The 21,005-nt window shown below is 46.6% G+C and overlaps 2 pseudogenes; both read right to left on the bottom strand.

The window, feature by feature from the left end:
• Positions 1 to 10,319: 10,319 nt before the first annotated feature.
• On the bottom strand, positions 10,320 to 11,461 carry LOC134929560 (uncharacterized; annotated as a pseudogene).
• A 968-nt stretch (positions 11,462 to 12,429) lies between these two features.
• Positions 12,430 to 19,753, bottom strand: LOC134929559 (uncharacterized; annotated as a pseudogene).
• Positions 19,754 to 21,005: the final 1,252 nt, after the last annotated feature.

Below are 21,005 nucleotides of genomic sequence, written 5' to 3'. Positions count from 1 at the left end.
TATAATATTTTTAAATGCTAGTACAATTAGGTAGTTAATATTAGCAAAATAAATATTTAGCAAAATTTGTTTTAATTTGTTATGAATTGTATGTACTGTATATTTATTGTGTAGTACTAAGAAATACGACCTATAGGTGGCAGCATTGCTGCAGCATACAGCTTGTAAAGAATTCCTTGAAGAAATGTTGCAGTTCCTAAACTGGCCTCCAGATGGCAGAACAATCATTACCCATGATGAGTATATTAGAAATACAACGTTTTACAAGCATTTAAAAACAGTTGTATCTGTATATAGGGGAATCATTCAGACCTGATCGTAGATGTACTAAATTTAGCACATCTACGATCAGTCACACTGACATGTGGGGGGACACCCAGCACAGGGCTAGTCCGCCCCGCATGTCAGCCCCTGCCCCATCGCACAACTACAAAAGCATTGCACAGCGGCAATGTTTTTGTACTTGAAGAGTAGCTCCCCACCAGCGCAGCTCCTGTGTGCTGGCAGGGAGCTACTCGTCGCTGTGAGGGTTGCAGCGGCGGCGTGTAACATCACGCAGCCGCCACGGACCGCCCCCCCCCCCCTTCCCAAAACGGCCTGTCAATCAGGCAGAGGCGATCGCAGGGCTAAGACAGGGCTAAGACAGCCGTCGGCTGTCTGGCATGCGCCGGCACACTGCATGGCGCTGGCGCATGCGCAGTTCAGACCTGATTGCTGCTGTGCACAGCACTGATCAGGTCTGAATTAGGCCCATAGTATGCAGCTTATTCCACCACAATAATAAATCAGTGCGAAACATATTCTTTTCTCTGACGTCCTAGTGGATGCTGGGAACTCCGTAAGGACCATGGGGAATAGACCGGCTCCGCAGGAGACTGGGCACTCTAAAAGAAAGATTAGGTACTATCTGGTGTGCACTGGCTCCTCCCTCTATGCTCCTCTTCCAGACCTCAGTTAGTATCTGTGCCCGGCCAGAGCTGGATGCACACTAGAGGCTCTCCTGAGCTTCCTAGAAAGAAAGTGTTTGTTAGGTTTTTTATTTTCAGTGAGATCTGCTGGCAACAGACTCACTGCTACGAGGGACTGAGGGGAGAGAAGCGAACCTACCTGCTTGCAGCTAGCTTGGGCTTCTTAGGCTACTGGACACCATTAGCTCCAGAGGGTTCGAACACAGGGCCTGACCTCGATCGTCCGTTCCCGGAGCCGCGCCGCTGTCCCCCTTGCAGAGCCAGAAGACAGAAGAGAACGACAAAATCGGCGGCTGAAGACTCCTGTCTTCATTAAGGTAGCGCACAGCACTGCAGCTGTGCGCCATTGCTCCCACAGCACACTACACACTCCGGTCACTGTTGGGTGCAGGGCCCTGGGGGAAGGGAAGGGGGGGGGGGCGCCCTGGGCAGCAATTATAATACCTTTTGGCACAAAATGAACTTAATACAGTTTATAAAACTGTATATGTGCAAAAAACCCCGCCATTAACATCATACAAAACGCAGGAGAAGCCCGCCGCTGAGGGGGCGGGGCCTTCTTCCTCAGCACACCAGCGCATTGGGAAAAATCACTCTTTTTAGTGTAAATCCCTGTGTTATATAGCGCTGTGGTGTGTGCTGGCATACTCTGTCTCCCCAAAGGACTTTGTGGGGTCCTGTTCTCAGTCAGAGCATTCCCTGTGTGTGTGCGGTGTGTTGGTACGGCTGTGTCGACATGTTTGATGAGGATGGTTACGTGGAGGCGGAACAGGAGCAGATAAGTGTGGTGTCGCCCCCGACGGGGCCGACACCGGAGTGGATGGATATGTGGAAGGTATTAACCGACAGTGTCAACTCCCTACGTAAAAGGTTCGATGACGCAGCCTTGGGACAGCCGGGACCTCAGCCCGCGCCTGCCCTGGCGTCTCAGAGGCCATCAGGGGCTCATAAACGCCCGCTAGCTCAGATGGCAGACACAAATGTCGACACGGCGTCTGACTCCAGTGTAGATGAGGATGAGACAAATCTACAGTCCACAAGGGCCATCCGATGCATGATTACTGCAATGAAAAATGTGTTGCACATTTCTGACATTAACCCGGTTACCACCAAAAAGGGTATTATGTTTGGGGAGAAAAAGCAGCCAGTGACTTTTCCCCCATCTGATGAGTTAAATGAATTGTGTGAAGAAGCGTGGTGTTCCCCTGATAAGAAACTAGTGATTTCTAAGAGGTTACTGATGGCGTACCCTTTCCTGGCAACGGATAGGTTACGTTGGGAAACATCCCCTAGGGTGGACAAGGCACTCGCACGCTTATCAAAAAAGGTGGCACTGCAGTCTCAGGATACGGCCGCCCTAAAGGAGCCTGCGGATAGAAAGCAGGAGGCTATCCTGAAGTCTGTATATACACACTCAGGTACTATACTGAGACCTGCTATTGCTTCAGCATGGATGCAGAGCCGACCATAAGCATAGGCAAACTAGGCAATTGCCTAGGGCATTTGATATGCCTAGGGGCATCAGCAGCTTCTGCTGATTAAAATGATATGCGGCATGCCTATATTCTGTGTGTAGCATTTCATATGCAGATACAGCCACAGTCTCACACAGTATATAGGCATGCTGCATATCATTTTATTCAGCAGAAGCTGCTTGTGCATCCTAGCCACATATCAATGCATTTTCATGAAAAAATGTGCCCTACGTTAGCATTGAGGCAATATTTATGAGGACACATCTGTATCCATGCAGTGGCACAGTGTTAGTGGCAGTGTGAGTGCTGTGTGCATGTGAGTAGGTGGTTGTGCAATAGTGTTCGGAATATGTGTAAGGAGCATTATGTGTGTCATGTAAAAATGCATTAATAATGTGCAACATATGTGTAAGGGGCACTATGTGTGTCATTATGTTTATGAGGGCATTAATAATGTGTGGCATATGTGTAACAGGGTACTACTGTATGTGTGTCATTATGTGTATAGGAGCACTAATAATGTGCAGCAAATGTGTAGGGGGCACTATGTGTGTCATTATGTGTATAAGGGCATTAATAATGTGCGGCATATGTGTAAGGGACAGTATGTGTAAAAGGGCATTAATAAAGGTTGTCATAATGTGTAAGGCGCATTAGGTTTATAAGGACATTAATAATGTGTCTCATATGTGTAAGGGGCATTACTGTGTGGCATTATGTGTTTAAAATGCTCTACTATGTGGCGTTGCATATAGAAAGGGCACTACTGTGTTGTCTAATGTGAATAAAGAGCAATAGGGTGTGATGTAATGTGAATAAAGAGCAATTCAGTGTGATATAATGTGAATAAGGGGCACTACCGTGAGGAGTAACATTTATAAGGTAAAGTAATACTACTGTGGGATGTAATATGAATTATGGACACTATCGCATGATGAAATGTGAATAAAGTTGCAGTACTGTGTGGCGTAATTGGAATTGGGGTTACTATTGTGTGGCCATGCCCCTTGCCAGCAAAAACACACCCCTTTTTGGGCTGATCACCAAATGTGCGAACCGTTCCTATTTAAAATATAAGGGGTAAAAACCCCAAAATAAGGACTGCTATGGGTGAGGGGTGATGGTGCTGGGAAAGAGGTGCAAGGTCAGAGGCGGAACCAGCGGTGGTGCTAGGGGGCACCAGCCCAAATTTTGCCTAGGGCATCATATTGGCTAGGGCCGGCTCTGCATGGATGTGTAGTGCTGCAGCAGCATGGTCTGATACCCTGTCAGACAACATTGATTCCCTCGACAGGGATACTATTTTGCTAACCATAGAACATATAAAGGACGTCGTGTTATATATGAGGGATGCACAGAGGGACATTTGCTGGCTGGCATCTAGAATTAATGCAATATCCACTTCTGACAGGAGAGTATTATGGACTCGGCAGTGGACAGGTGATGCTGATTCTAAAAGGCACATGGAGGTTTTGCCTTATAAGGGTGAGGAATTGTTTGGGGATGGTCTCTTGGACCTCGTATCCACAGCAACAGCTGGGAAGTCGACCTTTTTACCTCAGGTTCCCTCACAGCCTAAGAAAGCACCGTATTATCAAGTACAGTCCTTTCGGCCTCAGAAAGGCAAGCGGGTCAGACAAATCCTCCCCTGCTTCCACTAAGTCCACCGCATGACGCTGGGGCTCCACAGGCAGAGCCAGGTGCGGTGGGGGCGCGTCTCCGGAACTTCAGCAACCAGTGGGTTCGCTCACAGGTGGATCTCTGGGTTGTACAAGTGGTATCTCAGGGATACAAGCCGGAGTTCGAGGCGACTCCCCCTCGCTGTTACCTCAAATCAGCCTTACCAGCTGCTCCCAGGGAAAGGGAGGTAGTACTGGCGGCTATTCACAAGCTGTACCTCCAGCAGGTGATAATCAGGGTTCCCCTCCTTCAACAGGGACATGGTTACTATTCCACAATGTTTGTGGTACCGAAACCGGACGGTTCGGTGAGACCCTTTCTGAATTTAAAATCCTTGAACACTTATATAAGGAAGTTCAAGTTCAAAATGGAATCGCTCAGGGCGGTTATTGCAAGCCTGGAAGAGGGGGATTTTATGGTGTCGCTGGACATCAAGGATGCTTACTTGCATGTCCCTATTGGGTCTGGGACTCCAGGTCAACAACAAAAAGGTCGACACACCTTAGGTCGACGCCAATTGGTCGACACATCTTAGGTCGACATGGTCAAAAGGTCAACAGGAACAAGGTCGACATGGAAAAAGGTCGACATGAGTTTTTTATGTTTTTTTGGTGTCGTCTTCTTCGTAGAGTGACCGGGAACCCCAATTAGTGCACCGCGTCCACTCGCATGGCTCGCTTCGCTCGCCATGCTTCGGGCATGGTGCCTTCGCTCCGCTACCGCTTCGCTCGGTACACTTTACCGTTCCAATCGTAGTCCACGTGGATCGTTAAGTATGAAAAAGTTCTAAAAAAGAAAAAAAAAAACATAAAAAACTCATGTCGACCTTTTGTCCATGTCGACCTTGTTCCTGTCGACCTTTTGACCATGTCGACCTTTTGTCCATGTCGACCTAAGGTGTGTCGACCTTTTTGTTGTCGACCTGGAGTCCGGATACCGTCCCTATTTACCCACCTCACCAGGAGTACCTCAAGTTTGTGGTACAGGACTGTCATGACCAATTCCAGACGTTGCCGTTTGGTCTGTCCACGGCACCGAGAGTATTTACCAAGGTAATGGCCGAGATGATGATACTCCTTTGGAAGAAGGGAGTTCTAAATATCCCGTACTTGGACAATCTCCTTATAAAGGCGAGGTCCAAAGAGCAGTTGTTAGTCAGTGTAGCACTAACTTGGGAAGTGTTGCAACAGCACGGCTGGATTCTGAATATCCCAAAAGTCACAGCTGATTCCTGCGACGCGTCTGCTGTTCTTGGGCATGATTCTGGACACAGAACAGAAGAAGGTATTTCTCCCGGGGGAAAAGGCCCAGGAATTGTCATCTCTGGTCAGGGACCTCCTGAAACCAAAACAGGTGTCGGTGCATCATTGCACGCGAGTCCTGGGAAAGATGGTGGCTTCTTACGAAGCAATTCCCTTTGGCAGGTTCCATGCAAGGACCTTTCAGTGGGATCTGTTAGACAAATGGTCCGGATCGCATCTTCAGATGCATCGGTTGATCACCCTGTCCCCGAGGGCCAGGGTGTATCTGCTGTGGTGGCTGCAGAGTGCTCATCTTCTCGAGGGCCGCAGATTCGGCATACAGGACTGGGTCCTGGTGACCACGGATGCAAGCCTCCGAGGATGGGGGGCAGTCACTCAGGGAAGAAACTTCCAGGGACAGTGGTCAAGTCAGGAGACTTCACTACACATAAATATACTGGAACTAAGGGCCATTTACAACACCCTGAGTCAAGCAGAGCTTCTGCTTCAAAACCAACCGGTGTTAATTCAGTCAGACAACATCACAGCGGTCGCTCATGTAAACCGCCAGGGTGGCACAAGAAGCAGGATGGCGATGGCAGAAGCCACAAGGATTCTTCGATGGGCGGAGAATCACGTCCAAGCACTGTCAGCAGTGTTCATTCCGGGAGTAGACAACTGGGAAGCAGACTTCCTCAGCAGGCACGACCTCCACCCGGGAGAGTGGGGACTTCATCCAGAAGTCTTCACACTGATTGTAAATAGTTGGGAACGGCCACAGGTGGACATGATGGCGTCCCGACTCAACAAAAAGCTAAAAAGATATTGCGCCAGGTCAAGGGACCCTCGGGCGATAGCTGTGGATGCCCTAGTGACACCGTGGATGTACCAGTCGGTTTATGTGTTCCCTCCTCTTCCTCTCATACCCAAGGTACTGAGGATAATAAGAAAGAGAGGAGTAAGAACTATACTCATCGTTCCGGATTAGCCAAGATGAACTTGGTACCCAGAACTACAAGAAATTATCTCAGAGGACCCATGGCCTCTGCCTCTCCGTCAGGACCTGCTACAGCAGGGGCCCTGTCTGTTCCAAGACTTACCGCGGCTGCGTTTGACGGCATGGTGGTTGAACGCCGGATCCTAACGGAAAAGGGCATTCCACATGAAGTGATTCCTACGCTGATAAAAGCGAGGAAGGATGTAACAGCAAAACATTATCACCGCATATGGCGGAAATATGTTGCTTGGTGTGAGGCCAGGAAGGCCCCAACGGAGGAATTCCAGCTGGGTCGATTTCTGCACTTCCTACAGTCAGGGGTGACTCTGGGCCTAAAATTGAGGTCCATAAAGGTCCAGATTTCGGCCCTGTCTATTTTCTTTCACTGCCTGAAGTTCAGACGTTTGTTAAGGGAGTGCTGCATATTCAGCCCCCTTTTGTGCCTCCAGTGGCACCTTGGGATCTTAACGTTGTGTTGGATTTCCTGAAATCCCATTGGTTTGAGCCACTTAAGACCGTGGAGTTAAAGTTTCTCACGTGGAAGGTGGTCATGCTGTTGGCCTTAGCATCAGCTAGGCGTGTGTCAGAATTGGCAGCTTTGTCATGTAAAAGCCCTTATCTGATTTTCCATATGGACAGAGCAGAATTGAGGACTAGTCCCCAGTTTCTCCCAAGGGTGGTATCAGCGTTTCATTTGAACCGACCTATTGTGGTGCCTGCGGCTACTCGGGACTTGGAGGATTCCAAGTTGCTGGACGTAGTCCGGGCCCTGAAAATGTATGTTTCCAGGACGGCTAGAGTCAGAAAAACTGACTCGCTATTTATCCTGCATGTACCCAACAAGCTGGGTGCTCCTGCTTCAAAGCAGACTATTGCTCGCTGGATCTGTAGCACGATTCAGCTGGCACATTCTGCGGCTGGACTGCCGCATCCTAAATCAGTAAAAGCCCATTCCACAAGGAAGGTGGGCTCTTCTTGGGCGGCTGCCCGAGGGGTCTCGGCTTTACAGCTTTGCCGAGCTGCTACTTGGTCGGGTTCAAACACATTTGCTAAGTTCTACAAGTTTGATACCCTGGCTGAGGAGGACCTTGAGTTTGCTCATTCGGTGCTGCAGAGTCATCCGCACTCTCCCGCCCGTTTGGGAGCTTTGGTATATTCCCCATGGTCCTTACGGAGTTCCCAGCATCCACTAGGACGTCAGAGAAAATAAGAATTTACTCACCGGTAATTCTATCTCTCGTAGTCCGTAGTGGATGCTGGGAGCCCGTCCCAAGTGCGGACTCTCTGCAATACAGGTACATAGTTATTGCTTAACTTAAGGGTTATTGTTATGAGCCATCTTTTGAATGAGGCTCAGTTTTTTGTTCATACTGTTAACTGGGTACAGTTATCACGAGTTATACGGTGTGATTGGTGTGGCTGGTATGAGTCTTACCCTGGATTCCAAATCCTTTCCTTGTAGTGTTAGCTCTTCCGGGCACAGTTTCCCTAACTGAGGTCTGGAGGAGGGGCATAGAGGGAGGAGCCAGTGCACACCAGATAGTACCTAATCTTTCTTTTAGAGTGCCCAGTCTTCTGCGGAGCCCGTCTATTCCCCATGGTCCTTACGGAGTTCCCAGCATCCACTACGGACTACGAGAAATAGAATTACTGGTGAGTAAATTCTTATTATTACATGCTTATTGTTACCTTTGTGTGTAAGGTATCCAGTGATACATCACACTTGTGTACATGAAACAGATGGTTGCAGGATATATAACCCTGTCAATGCTGATGGATTTCTCCCTCCTGTGCTGAGCTCACTGTTACATGTTTGCACTCGTCACATTCCAACATCAACATCATCATTTTATTATGCGGTGCACAACTCAAGTTATACTGTATTTTTCTAAGAAACCTTTGAACTTTCTAGAACAACACATATGATTGAGGGGTCTATTCATGAAGCAGTGAAAAGTGTGGAGAAGTGAGACGGTGGAGAAGTTGCCCATGGCGACCAATTAGCATTGATGTAACATTTATAATTTGCATATTATAAAATTATACAGAGCAGCTGATTGGTTGCCATGGGCAACTTTTCCACTGGATCACTTCTCCACTTTGTCACTGCTTCATGAATAGACCCCTAAATCTATCCAGAAATTGTCAAAAAAAGCATTTTTATTATGATATTATTAAAATGGAAAAGATTCTGTAGATAGATAGATAGATAGATTTATTTTTATTATTCTAAAAAATTTTCATAAACAGAACAAATAAATACATAATAATTTAAAGCTGCGTGTCAGACTGGCTCAAGCACTTTGAGTCATAACAGGAAAGGGGAGTGGGATAATTCTCTGCACCGGTATAGTATTTTCAATAGTTATGACAAAACCCCGATCTATGCAAATAAAGGAATTCTTAATTCTCGTATAAAGATTTCCGGGGGTGCTACCAGAGACAAGAGTTATTGATATACAAAAACCGAAGAGTAAAGAATGTCTCTTTGTTGGCGCACAAAGGAATTTTAATATATATCTTTTAATGTATCTATAAAATTAGTCTAATCATGAAATAAAGACAATACACACAATACATATAGTGAACACAGTGTACAATTGGTGATGCTAAAATCAAGGCACGCTACCCTTCTGTTATATTCTAATTTAGTTATGTTCCACAACTGAGGATGGGACACAGTAGCCGTGAAAATTGAAATGCTTCTATGGGTAAGTATTGCTAATATAATATCTGTTGGAAAATCAGTTTCAGGTAAGTGTACAAAATATTTGTAGCTGTTGGAAAATCAATTCCAGGTAAGTGTACAAGATATTAGGATATGTATCCAGGGCTGCCATCAGAAACTATAGGGCCCAGGACTGACAAAATAGATAGGGCCCCTCCACCAAACAAAAAATATTCTGCCTCACTGCTCCACCCCTATGTGATGTTACATATCATGACTTTACATATAGGTGGAGCATTGCAGACCTGCATAAATGATTTACAGAGCTGATGCGCAGGGAAGGCTTGTTTTAAGTCCTCCCTGCCAATCAGCCCGCTGTTGTTGCGCTGCCGGTGCAGCTCTCCAGGTATTGGCTGTAGGATCCTGAGGTGGACCCCCCTCTCTATAAGGGCCCGGGACTCCAGTCCCCACAGTCCCCCCCTGATGGCTGCTCTGTATGTATCTGTAAGGTACTGGATTTAAAAACGTACTCAGTCCCAAGGTTCACAGCACTAATTATTCTTCTTCTAAAGGGTAAATATGTATATAATAGGTAAGTATTTATAACTAGGTAATTCATCGTGCCCTAAGGGCGTTCTTCACACCGTCATAAAGGACTACACCCCCGTAATCCCTACAGAAACGTTAAGGTGTAGAATAGTAGTTGTATAGTTTGTTTTGGTGGAATGGGAGTTTTGCTCTTGGTTAAATATAGCATGACAACAGGGAATGTGATGGTGAATGGGGTGTAGGGTCTTGTGAGTGGGTGAACAGTGTCTGCAGGGGAGGATGTACAGATTCTAGGTGTAAATTACATGTATACTAAACATCGTTGGTCACGAAAAGTATCTGAAGACATGTTTTACATTTGAAAAACTTGATTGAAAACTACATTTTTAGTAAAGTGACGGTCGTCACCAAGTTGCTGTCCTTGTTGTTTGGTTAGTGTAATGAGTGATGTTCTTTGCGAGAGCGAGATAATGCGATGTACAGTTGGCCATGTGAGAACACGGATGTCTGAAGAAGAATTCCAACATGCTCAAAAGTTTGTCCTTGTGATTTGTTGATGGTTATCGCGTAAGCTGGAAGTATAGGAAACTCTCTACGGCGTAGGATAAATGGTAATGTGGTATCAGTTGGAGCTAATTCAATCCGGGGAATAAGGACAACGTCGCTTTGGTTCCAGGACTTCTACAATTAATTGTGTGCCATTACACAATCCCTTTTGTGTGTTAAGGTTGTGTAAAAGCATTATAATGACTTTTTTTTAAATAGCAGGACATGTGGAGGCATTCCTGAGGGTGTTTGGTTGTGTAGAAAATCAAGGGGGAAGGTTAAAGTGTCGTTTGGATCTTCCGTGACAACAGAGTCTGCGCTGTAATAAATGGTTGCATTCCCAGCTATTAATTCAATCATTTTTCGGTTCATATCGAGTGTGTGTGCCTTTGTGGGTGCAACAATGACTCGTTTTGCTAGGTCATCCTCCAACATGTCGTGGACATTTGAAAAAATAGTTGCTATAAGATCGTCCGTGGTGACCATATGTTGTGCGATTTGAATGGTGGTATTGTCGTAGAAATTGGGGATTTGTGCCACAGTTCCCATTCCAGTGTGTAGAAGCCATTTATTGTGTTCCACTTGTCCTTCCGTGCACATTTTGGTTGTAAGAGTGAGATGAGTGAAATGTTTCCACAGGTGACTTGCTTTAATGCAGCATTCAAGAATATCTGTTTGGGTGCCTCTTGGAACAACTGGAAGTGTTTGTCTGAAATTTCCCCCCCAAGACGATAATTTTGTTTCCAAATGGTGTGTTTATGTTCATGATGTCACGTAGGAGTGTGTCAATACAGTGCAGTCCATGTTTTGGAAGCATAGTTATTTCGTCAATAATGATGAGGGTTGCTTGACGTAATACTTCAGCTTCTGGTGACGTTCGGTGCAGGGAAGAAACAGGTATCAAGCAGTGGGACAGAAAGTTTGAATCCACTGTGAACAGTGCATCCTCCTTTGAGTAAGGTAGCGGCAATTCCAGTGGTTGCAAATGGCAATACTATTTTACCCTTCCCTTGTATGTATGCTATGAGTGTGGTGTACAGGAATGCTTTACCTGAGCCCCTGGGCCCATCTAGATAAAATCCTTGGTTGGTAAGATGGCTGTTATCCACTGCCATGATAATTGTGTTGAATACATGTAACTGCTGCTTGTTGAGCATTGCAATGCGTTTCTGAGCCTCGTGTGCTTCTTCAATGAGATTATATTGCTGTTCTGGTGGTGCATGACCTGTTGGAGTTGGCAAACCAAGCACTGTACATGATAATTCAAGTTGTTTTAGGATTGTGTTAATCTTGTGTAGTGCTTTGTTTTGTGCAATGTTTTCAGAATTGTGTGGCATAAAGTCAAGAGTCAGATCCTTTAGGTCAGCGTTTTTCAACCGGTGTGCCGCGGCACACTAGTGTGCCGCCAGCGGTTGTCAGGTGTGCCGCAGCCTGCCGCTCGCGTGGCTCACCGGCCACCAGAGATGCCCTGCACAGTGCTCCGCCGCTCGCCGACAGTGCTCCGCCGCTCGCTAAAGATAAATGGATCCTTCTCCTGCCGTCGTGCACGGGCAGCACAGTCAGCTCTCCTGCTGCCCAGTCCGTGACCTATGGTGACGTGCTGATTGGTCACTCATGCTACGTCTCATTTCCGCCCGCGCTTGGTGCTGGTGTATGCTGCTGCGTGCGGACTGCCCTGCACTGCTGTGCTCATCCTAATCCTACTACAGCTCAGATATACAGGACTCCGGACTGACATTACAGTGGGGCTGTGAGTACTATACTATTACAGGGGAGGAGGGGGCAGTGTGTGTGTGTGCCATTACTGTGGGGGCAGTGTGTGTGCCATTACTGTGTGTGTGTGTGTGTAAGGGGGGCACTGTGTGTGTGCCATTACAATGGGGGCTGTGAGGGGGGCAGTGTCTGTGCCATTACTGTGTGTGTGTGTGTGTGTGTGTGTGTAGGGGGGGGGCAGTGTGTGTGTGCCATTACAATAGGGGCTGTGAGGGGGGCAGTGTGTGTGCCATTACTGAGGGGGATGTGAGGGGGGCAGTGTGTGTGCCATTACTGTGTGTGTGTGTGTGTGGGGGGGGGGGGCAGTGTGTTTGAGGCTAATGTATTTGATATCTGTGGGGACTAATGTGTTACACCCCCCCCCCCCCCCCATGGGTAACTGATAGCGTGCCTTGGGAATTTTAAAGACTTGTTAGGCGTGCCGCGAGTCAGGAAAGGTTGAAAATCTCTGCTTTAGGTGATCTTCCCACAATCGTAGTGGTTAAGCCGGCTGACAAAAGCAGCAGATATATGAGAACATTTCCCTTAACTGTTAAGCCATAAGGTAAGTGGCTCCATATGTTAAACAGTGATGCCATTCGTAATCGGATGCGAGAAATCCTTGTGCAAAAGCAGCTGCTTTAAAGGTTTCACAGGGGACAGTATTGACTGTGCGCAATGATTGGAAACTGATTGCAACGGGAACATGTAGAAGTAACATGTGTAGGTAGAAGCGTTCTTCATTTTTGACACTGACTGTATACATTCTGGCCACAATTTTATCACCGCCTTGTTTTCTTTTTTCCCAATTGCCATGCGTATAAACGTAGTAATATGGAATTTCTGTGTACAGCCATTGTTGTGCGTTGAGTTCAAACCAAGATTCAAGTTTAGTTTTGCCAGTTTGTGCTGCAAGGAGAGCTTTTTCTTCATGTTCTTCTTCAAAGATGATTGTTTGCTGGTGAGGTAGATGTACTGGAAGTCTTATTACAGCGTGTGAGCGTTTGTGCATGACATATTCTCGTAATCGTCAAATAGCTTCTGGAGGGATTACATAGCGACAGTCAATAAAATGTTGTATTTCATTGTACTGTTGCTGTGGCTGACCATTTGGTGTTATGACCACATTAGCACTAGAGATGAGCGCCTGAAATTTTTCGGGTTTTGTGTTTTGGTTTTGGGTTCGGTTCCGCGGCCGTGTTTTGGGTTCGAACGCGTTTTGGCAAAACCTCACCGAATTTTTTTTGTCGGATTCGGGTGTGTTTTGGATTCGGGTGTTTTTTTCAAAAAACACTAAAAAACAGCTTAAATCATAGAATTTGGGGGTCATTTTGATCCCAAAGTATTATTAACCTCAAAAACCATAATTTACACTCATTTTCAGTCTATTCTGAATACCTCACACCTCACAATATTATTTTTAGTCCTAAAATTTGCACCGAGGTCGCTGTGTGAGTAAGATAAGCGACCCTAGTGGCCGACACAAACACCGGGCCCATCTAGGAGTGGCACTGCAGTGTCACGCAGGATGTCCCTTCCAAAAAACCCTCCCCAAACAGCACATGACGCAAAGAAAAAAAGAGGCGCAATGAGGTAGCTGTGTGAGTAAGATTAGCGACCCTAGTGGCCGACACAAACACCGGGCCCATCTAGGAGTGGCACTGCAGTGTCACGCAGGATGGCCCTTCCAAAAAACCCTCCCCAAACAGCACATGACGCAAAGAAAAAAAGAGGCGCAATGAGGTAGCTGACTGTGTGAGTAAGATTAGCGACCCTAGTGGCCGACACAAACACCGGGCACATCTAGGAGTGGCACTGCAGTGTCACGCAGGATGTCCCTTCCAAAAAACCCTCCCCAAACAGCACATGACGCAAAGAAAAAAAGAGGCGCAATGAGGTAGCTGTGTGAGTAAGATTAGCGACCCTAGTGGCCGACACAAACACCGGGCCCATCTAGGAGTGGCACTGCAGTGTCACGCAGGGTGTCCCTTCCAAAAAACCCACCCCAATCAGCACATGATGCAAAGAAAAAGAAAAGAAAAAAGAGGTGCAAGATGGAATTATCCTTGGGCCCTCCCACCCACCCTTATGTTGTATAAACAAAACAGGACATGCACACTTTAACCAACCCATCATTTCAGTGACAGGGTCTGCCACACGACTGTGACTGATATGACGGGTTGGTTTGGACCCCCCCCAAAAAAGAAGCAATTAATCTCTCCTTGCACAAACTGGCTCTACAGAGGCAAGATGTCCACCTCATCTTCACCCTCCGATATATCACCGTGTACATCCCCCTCCTCACAGATTATCAATTCGTCCCCACTGGAATCCACCATCTCAGCTCCCTGTGTACTTTGTGGAGGCAATTGCTGCTGGTCAATGTCTCCGCGGAGGAATTGATTATAATTCATTTTAATGAACATCATCTTCTCCACATTTTCTGGATGTAACCTCGTACGCCGATTGCTGACAAGGTGAGCGGCGGCACTAAACACTCTTTCGGAGTACACACTTGTGGGAGGGCAACTTAGGTAGAATAAAGCCAGTTTGTGCAAGGGCCTCCAAATTGCCTCTTTTTCCTGCCAGTATAAGTACGGACTGTGTGACGTGCCTACTTGGATGCGGTCACTCATATAATCCTCCACCATTCTATCAATGTTGAGAGAATCATATGCAGTGACAGTAGACGACATGTCCGTAATCGTTGTCAGGTCCTTCAGTCCGGACCAGATGTCAGCATCAGCAGTCGCTCCAGACTGCCCTGCATCACCGCCAGCGGGTGGGCTCGGAATTCTGAGCCTTTTCCTCGCACCCCCAGTTGCGGGAGAATGTGAAGGAGGAGATGTTGACAGGTCGCGTTCCGCTTGACTTGACAATTTTGTCACCAGCAGGTCTTTCAACCCCAGCAGACCTGTGTCTGCCGGAAAGAGAGATCCAAGGTAGGCTTTAAATCTAGGATCGAGCACGGTGGCCAAAATGTAGTGCTCTGATTTCAACAGATTGACCACCCGTGAATCCTTGTTAAGCGAATTAAGGGCTGCATCCACAAGTCCCACATGCCTAGCGGAATCGCTCCGTGTTAGCTCCTCCTTCAATGCCTCCAGCTTCTTCTGCAAAAGCCTGATGAGGGGAATGACCTGACTCAGGCTGGCAGTGTCTGAACTGACTTCACGTGTGGCAAGTTCAAAGGGCATCAGAACCTTGCACAACGTTGAAATCATTCTCCACTGCACTTGAGACAGGTGCATTCCACCTACTATATCGTGCTCAATTGTATAGGCTTGAATGGCCTTTTGCTGCTCCTCCAACCTCTGAAGCATATAGAGGGTTGAATTCCACCTCGTTACCACTTCTTGCTTCAGATGATGGCAGGGCAGGTTCAGTAGTTTTTGGTGGTGCTCCAGTTTTCTGTACGTGGTGCCTGTACGCCGAAAGTGTCCCGCAATTCTTCTGGCCACCGACAGCATCTCTTGCACGGCCCTGTCGTTTTTTAAAAAATTCTGCACCACCAAATTCAAGGTATGTGCAAAACATGGGACGTGCTGGAATTGGCCCAGATTTAATGCACACACAATATTGCTGGCGTTGTCCGATGCCACAAATCCACAGGAGAGTCCAATTGGGGTAAGCCATTCCGCGATGATCTTCCTCAGTTGCCGTAAGAGGTTTTCAGCTGTGTGCGTATTCTGGAAAGCGGTGATACAAAGCGTAGCCTGCCTAGGAAAGAGTTGGCGTTTGCGAGATGCTGCTACTGGTGCCGCCGCTGCTGTTCTTGCGGCGGGAGTCCATACATCTACCCAGTGGGCTGTCACAGTCATATAGTCCTGACCCTGCCCTGCTCCACTTGTCCACATGTCCGTGGTTAAGTGGACATTGGGTACAGCTGCATTTTTTAGGACACTGGTGACTCTTTTTCTGAGGTCTGTGTACATTTTCGGTATCGCCTGCCTAGAGAAATGGAACCTAGATGGTATTTGGTACCGGGGACACAGTACCTCCAACAAGTCTCTAGTTGGCTCTGCAGTAATGATGGATACCGGAACCACGTTTCTCACCACCCAGGATGCCAAGGCCTCAGTTATCCGCTTTGCAGTAGGATGACTGCTGTGATATTTCATCTTCCTCGCAAAGGACTGTTGAACAGTCAATTGCTTACTGGAAGTAGTACAAGTGGGCTTACGACTTCCCCTCTGGGATGACCATCGACTCCCAGCGGCAACAACAGCAGCGCCAGCAGCAGTAGGCGTTACACGCAAGGATGCATCGGAGGAATCCCAGGCAGGAGAGGACTCGTCAGACTTGCCAGTGACATGGCCTGCAGGACTATTGGCATTCCTGGGGAAGGAGGAAATTGACACTGAGGGAGTTGGTGGGGTGGTTTGCGTGAGCTTGGTTACAAGAGGAAGGGATTTACTGGTCAGTGGACTGCTTCCGCTGTCACCCAAAGTTTTTGAACTTGTCACTGACTTATTATGAATGCGCTGCAGGTGACGTATAAGGGAGGATGTTCCGAGGTGGTTAACGTCCTTACCCCTACTTATTACAGCTTGACAAAGGGAACACACGGCTTGACACCTGTTGTCCGCATTTGTGGTGAAATACCTCCACACCGAAGAGCTGATTTTTTTGGTATTTTCACCTGGCATGTCAACGGCCATATTCCTCCCACGGACAACAGGTGTCTCCCCGGGTGCCTGACTTAAACAAACCACCTCACCATCAGAATCCTCCTGGTCAATTTCCTCCCCAGCGCCAGCAACACCCATATCCTCCTCATCCTGGTGTACTTCAACACTGACATCTTCAATCTGACTATCAGGAACTGGACTGCGGGTGCTCCTTCCAGCACTTGCAGGGGGCATGCAAATAGTGGAAGGCGCATGCTCTTCACGTCCAGTGTTGGGAAGGTCAGGCATCGCAAACGACACAATTGGACTCTCCTTGTGGATTTGGGATTTCAAAGAACGCACAGTTCTTTGCGGTGCTTTTGCCAGCTTGAGTCTTTTCAGTTTTCTAGCGAGAGGCTGAGTGCTTCCATCCTCATGTGAAGCTGAACCACTAGCCATGAACATAGGCCAGGGCCTCAGCCGTTCCTTGCCACTCCGTGTGGTAAATGGCATATTGGCAAGTTTACGCTTCTCCTCCGACAATTTTATTTTAGGTTTTGGAGTCCTTTTTTTTCTGATATTTGGTGTTTTGGATTTGACATGCTCTGTACTATGACATTGGGCATCGGCCTTGGCAGACGACGTTGCTGGCATTTCATCGTCTCGGCCATGACTAGTGGCAGCAGCTTCAGCACGAGGTGGAAGTGGATCTTGATCTTTCCCTAATTTTGGAACCTCAACTTTTTTGTTCTCCATATTTTATAGGCAGAACTAAAAGGCACCTCAGGTAAACAATGGAGATGGATGGATTGGATACTAGTATACAATTATGGACGGACTGCCACGGTTAGGTGGTATAAAAAAACCACGGTTAGGTGGTATATATTATAATAATAATACAATTATGGATGGACGGACTGCCTGCCGACTGCCGACACAGAGGTAGCCACAGCCGTGAACTACCGCACTGTACACTGGTTGATAAAGAGATAGTAGTATACTCGTAACAATTAGGATGACACTATGACGGTATAAAGAATGAAAAAAAAACCACGGTTAGGTGGTAGGTATATAATAATAAATAATACAATTCTGGTCGGACGGACTGCCTGCCGTGTGCCGACACAGAGGTAGCCACAGCCGTGAACTACCGCACTGTACACTGGTTGATAAAGAGATAGTAGTATACTCGTAACAATTAGGATGACACTATGACGGTATAAAGAATGAAAAAAAAAACCACGGTTAGGTGGTAGGTATATAATAATAAATAATACAATTCTGGTCGGACGGACTGCCTGCCGTGTGCCGACACAGAGGTAGCCACAGCCGTGAACTACCGCACTGTACACTGGTTGATAAAGAGATAGTAGTATACTCGTAACAATTAGGATGACACTATGACGGTATAAAGAATGAAAAAAAAACCACGGTTAGGTGGTAGGTATATAATAATAAATAATACAATTCTGGTCGGACGGACTGCCTGCCGTGTGCCGACACAGAGGTAGCCACAGCCGTGAACTACCGCACTGTACACTGGTTGATAAAGAGATAGTAGTATACTCGTAACAATTAGGATGACACTATGACGGTATAAAGAATGAAAAAAAAACCACGGTTAGGTGGTAGGTATATAATAATAAATAATACAATTCTGGTCGGACGGACTGCCTGCCGTGTGCCGACACAGAGGTAGCCACAGCCGTGAACTACCGCACTGTACACTGGTTGATAAAGAGATAGTAGTATACTCGTAACAATTAGGATGACACTATGACGGTATAAAGAATGAAAAAAAAACCACGGTTAGGTGGTAGGTATATAATAATAAATAATACAATTCTGGTCGGACGGACTGCCTGCCGTGTGCCGACACAGAGGTAGCCACAGCCGTGAACTACCGCACTGTACTGTGTCTGCTGCTAATATAGACTGGTTGATATTTAAAGAGATATTAGTAGTATACAACAATACTATACTGGTGGTCAGGCACTGGTCACCACTCCTGCAGCAAAAGTGTGCACTGTTAATTAATATAATTGTACTCCTGGCTCCTGCTAACAACCTGCAGTGCTCCCCAGTCTCCCCCACAATTAATTATAAGCTTTTAATTTATACATTGATGACTGTGCAGCACACTGGGCTGAGCTGAGTGCACACAGACTGAGTCACACTGTGTGACTGACTGTGCTGTGTATCGTTTTTTTTTTCAGGCAGAGAACGGATATAGCAGAGAGAAGTGAACGGATATATTATATTAAATAAAAGTTAACTAGCAACTGCACTGGTCACTGACTGTGGTAAACTAACTCTGTCTGCGACTCTGCACAATCTCTCTCTCTCTATCTAATCTATCTCTATTCTAATGGAGAGGACGCCAGACACGTCCTCTCCCTATCAATCTCAATGCACGAGTGAAAATGGCGGCGACGCGCGGCTCCTTATATAGAATCCGAGTCTCGCGATAGAATCCGAGCCTCGCGAGAATCCGACAGCGTCATGATGACGTTCGGGCGCGCTCGGGTTAACCGAGCAAGGCGGGAAGATCCGAGTCGCTCGGACCCGTGAAAAAAAACATGAAGTTCGGGCGGGTTCGGATTCCGAGGAACCGAACCCGCTCATCTCTAATTAGCACTATCAAAACCCTTAAAAATGTACAGTACTTGTAGATGTACTTGATAGTGTAAAGTGATGGGCACACTTCCACGTTTATGTGTGCATTGTACTTTTGGGCCAAGTATGGATTGTATGGGACATTTTGGTTGGACATAAGTACGCCTCGAACTTCTACTGTTTCTTGAGGTCAACGTCGGTACACAGGATATGTATGAATGTTTATGATGGTGTTTTCATTAAAATCTTTTGGAAATTGCTTGGTACATTTGTCATCTTTCATGCAGGATACTCGTGGATTATTTGTGCTGCATGGACCATGTAGCATACAGCGTATAGACATAGACAAAGGCTTTTGCCTGTCCAAAAAGGCTATGTTTGGTTAAGTCATCCATAAGTGCATCAAGTTTGATTTTGAAGACGCGTGCAAATAAGTCAGGTCTATCAGAAGTATGTTCGTCTGGCCTTAAGTTTTCGATGATTTCTGGCCAAGTTGGATTAGCGGTGAACATAACGAAAACATCTGGTTCTCCCCACTTTCAAAAAATGGACATAGCATCACAGCAACATTTGTGCATGTCTTGGTGAACCTTCAAAGCTTGATGGTAGAATAACGGGAACATCAGCTGCGGTGTTATTATGGTCTGCCATGTTTGCAACGTGGTCAGCTAGCCCCTGATACTTTTCTTCTCATAATCAATAATGATTGTGACGAATGTAGTTTAATCTATTTGCCTTAACCTGAAGATAGGAATCGACTAACCACTGTTGTGTTAATTTTCCTGCTGACATTATGGGGCTGAATTAATTTCGAATGGCTGTTAAGGCGGCTTTGTACTGTAACATGGTAACATAGTTGCGAACTTGATTGCGTTATGCTCCATTGTAAGAATGACATTGCCAATTAGGTTGCCAGCCAGGTTTCCCATAAGGGAAAAGAAGTGCATATGTCATAGGATCCATGTTTGGGCTTAGAATGGTAAGGTTAATAAATGGCTGGTTTGGATCTTCAGGATTCTTAGGATAGATTCTGATGTCTCATTGGAATGGTGGTTCCCCATCTTCGTTGACAAAGATCATTGCGACTTCGCTGGATGTGGATTTGTTGTATCGTCTGTAATCAGAGTGGTGATCACGTCTGAGGGCCATGCTAACAACTGGAACATGTTCTCCTGTTTGAGCTGCAAGTTGCACTTGTTGTTTATGAATGTTGGTAATAAGCTGGTAGCTATGTGCAAGTCGATTGTGTTTGCAAAAGAAAATAGGATTTTGGTACTCACCGTTAAATCCTTTTCTCCTAGTCCGTAGAGGATGCTGGGGACTCCAAAAGGACCATGGGGTATAGACGGGATCCCCAGTAACTTAGGCACACTAAAAGACTTAAGACTGGGTGTGAACTTGCTCCTCCCTCTATGCCCCTCCTCCAGACCTCAGTTATAGGAACTGTGCCCAGGAGAGATGGACAGTACAAGGAAAGATTTTTGTTTAAACTAAGGGCTACCCAAAATACCAGCCCACACCAAAGACAATCCGCACAACCGGAATAACCCAAAACCAGATAACAGTAAATGTAAAAAAAAAAAAAAAACTCCAGCAACCAGCTGTAACAAACCAACACACAAGTCGTGTACAACCAACTCAACAGTAAGTAAATTCACATAATGCAAGTAATAGTCCGCACTGGGACGGGCGCCCAGCATCCTCTACGGACTAGGAGAAAAGGATTTAACGGTGAGCACCAAAATCCTATTTTCTCTTACGTCCTAGAGGATGCTGGGGACTCCAAAAGGACCATGGGGATTATACCAAAGCTCCAGAACGGGCGGGAGAGTGCGGACGACTCTGCAGCACCGACTGAGCAAACGCCAGGTCCTCCTCGGCCAGTGTATCGAACTTATAGAAT

This window comes from Pseudophryne corroboree, chromosome 5, assembly GCF_028390025.1.
Source record: "Pseudophryne corroboree isolate aPseCor3 chromosome 5, aPseCor3.hap2, whole genome shotgun sequence".
NCBI classification, from domain to species: domain Eukaryota; kingdom Metazoa; phylum Chordata; class Amphibia; order Anura; family Myobatrachidae; genus Pseudophryne; species Pseudophryne corroboree.
This window is presented reverse-complemented; position numbering and strand designations above follow the sequence as displayed.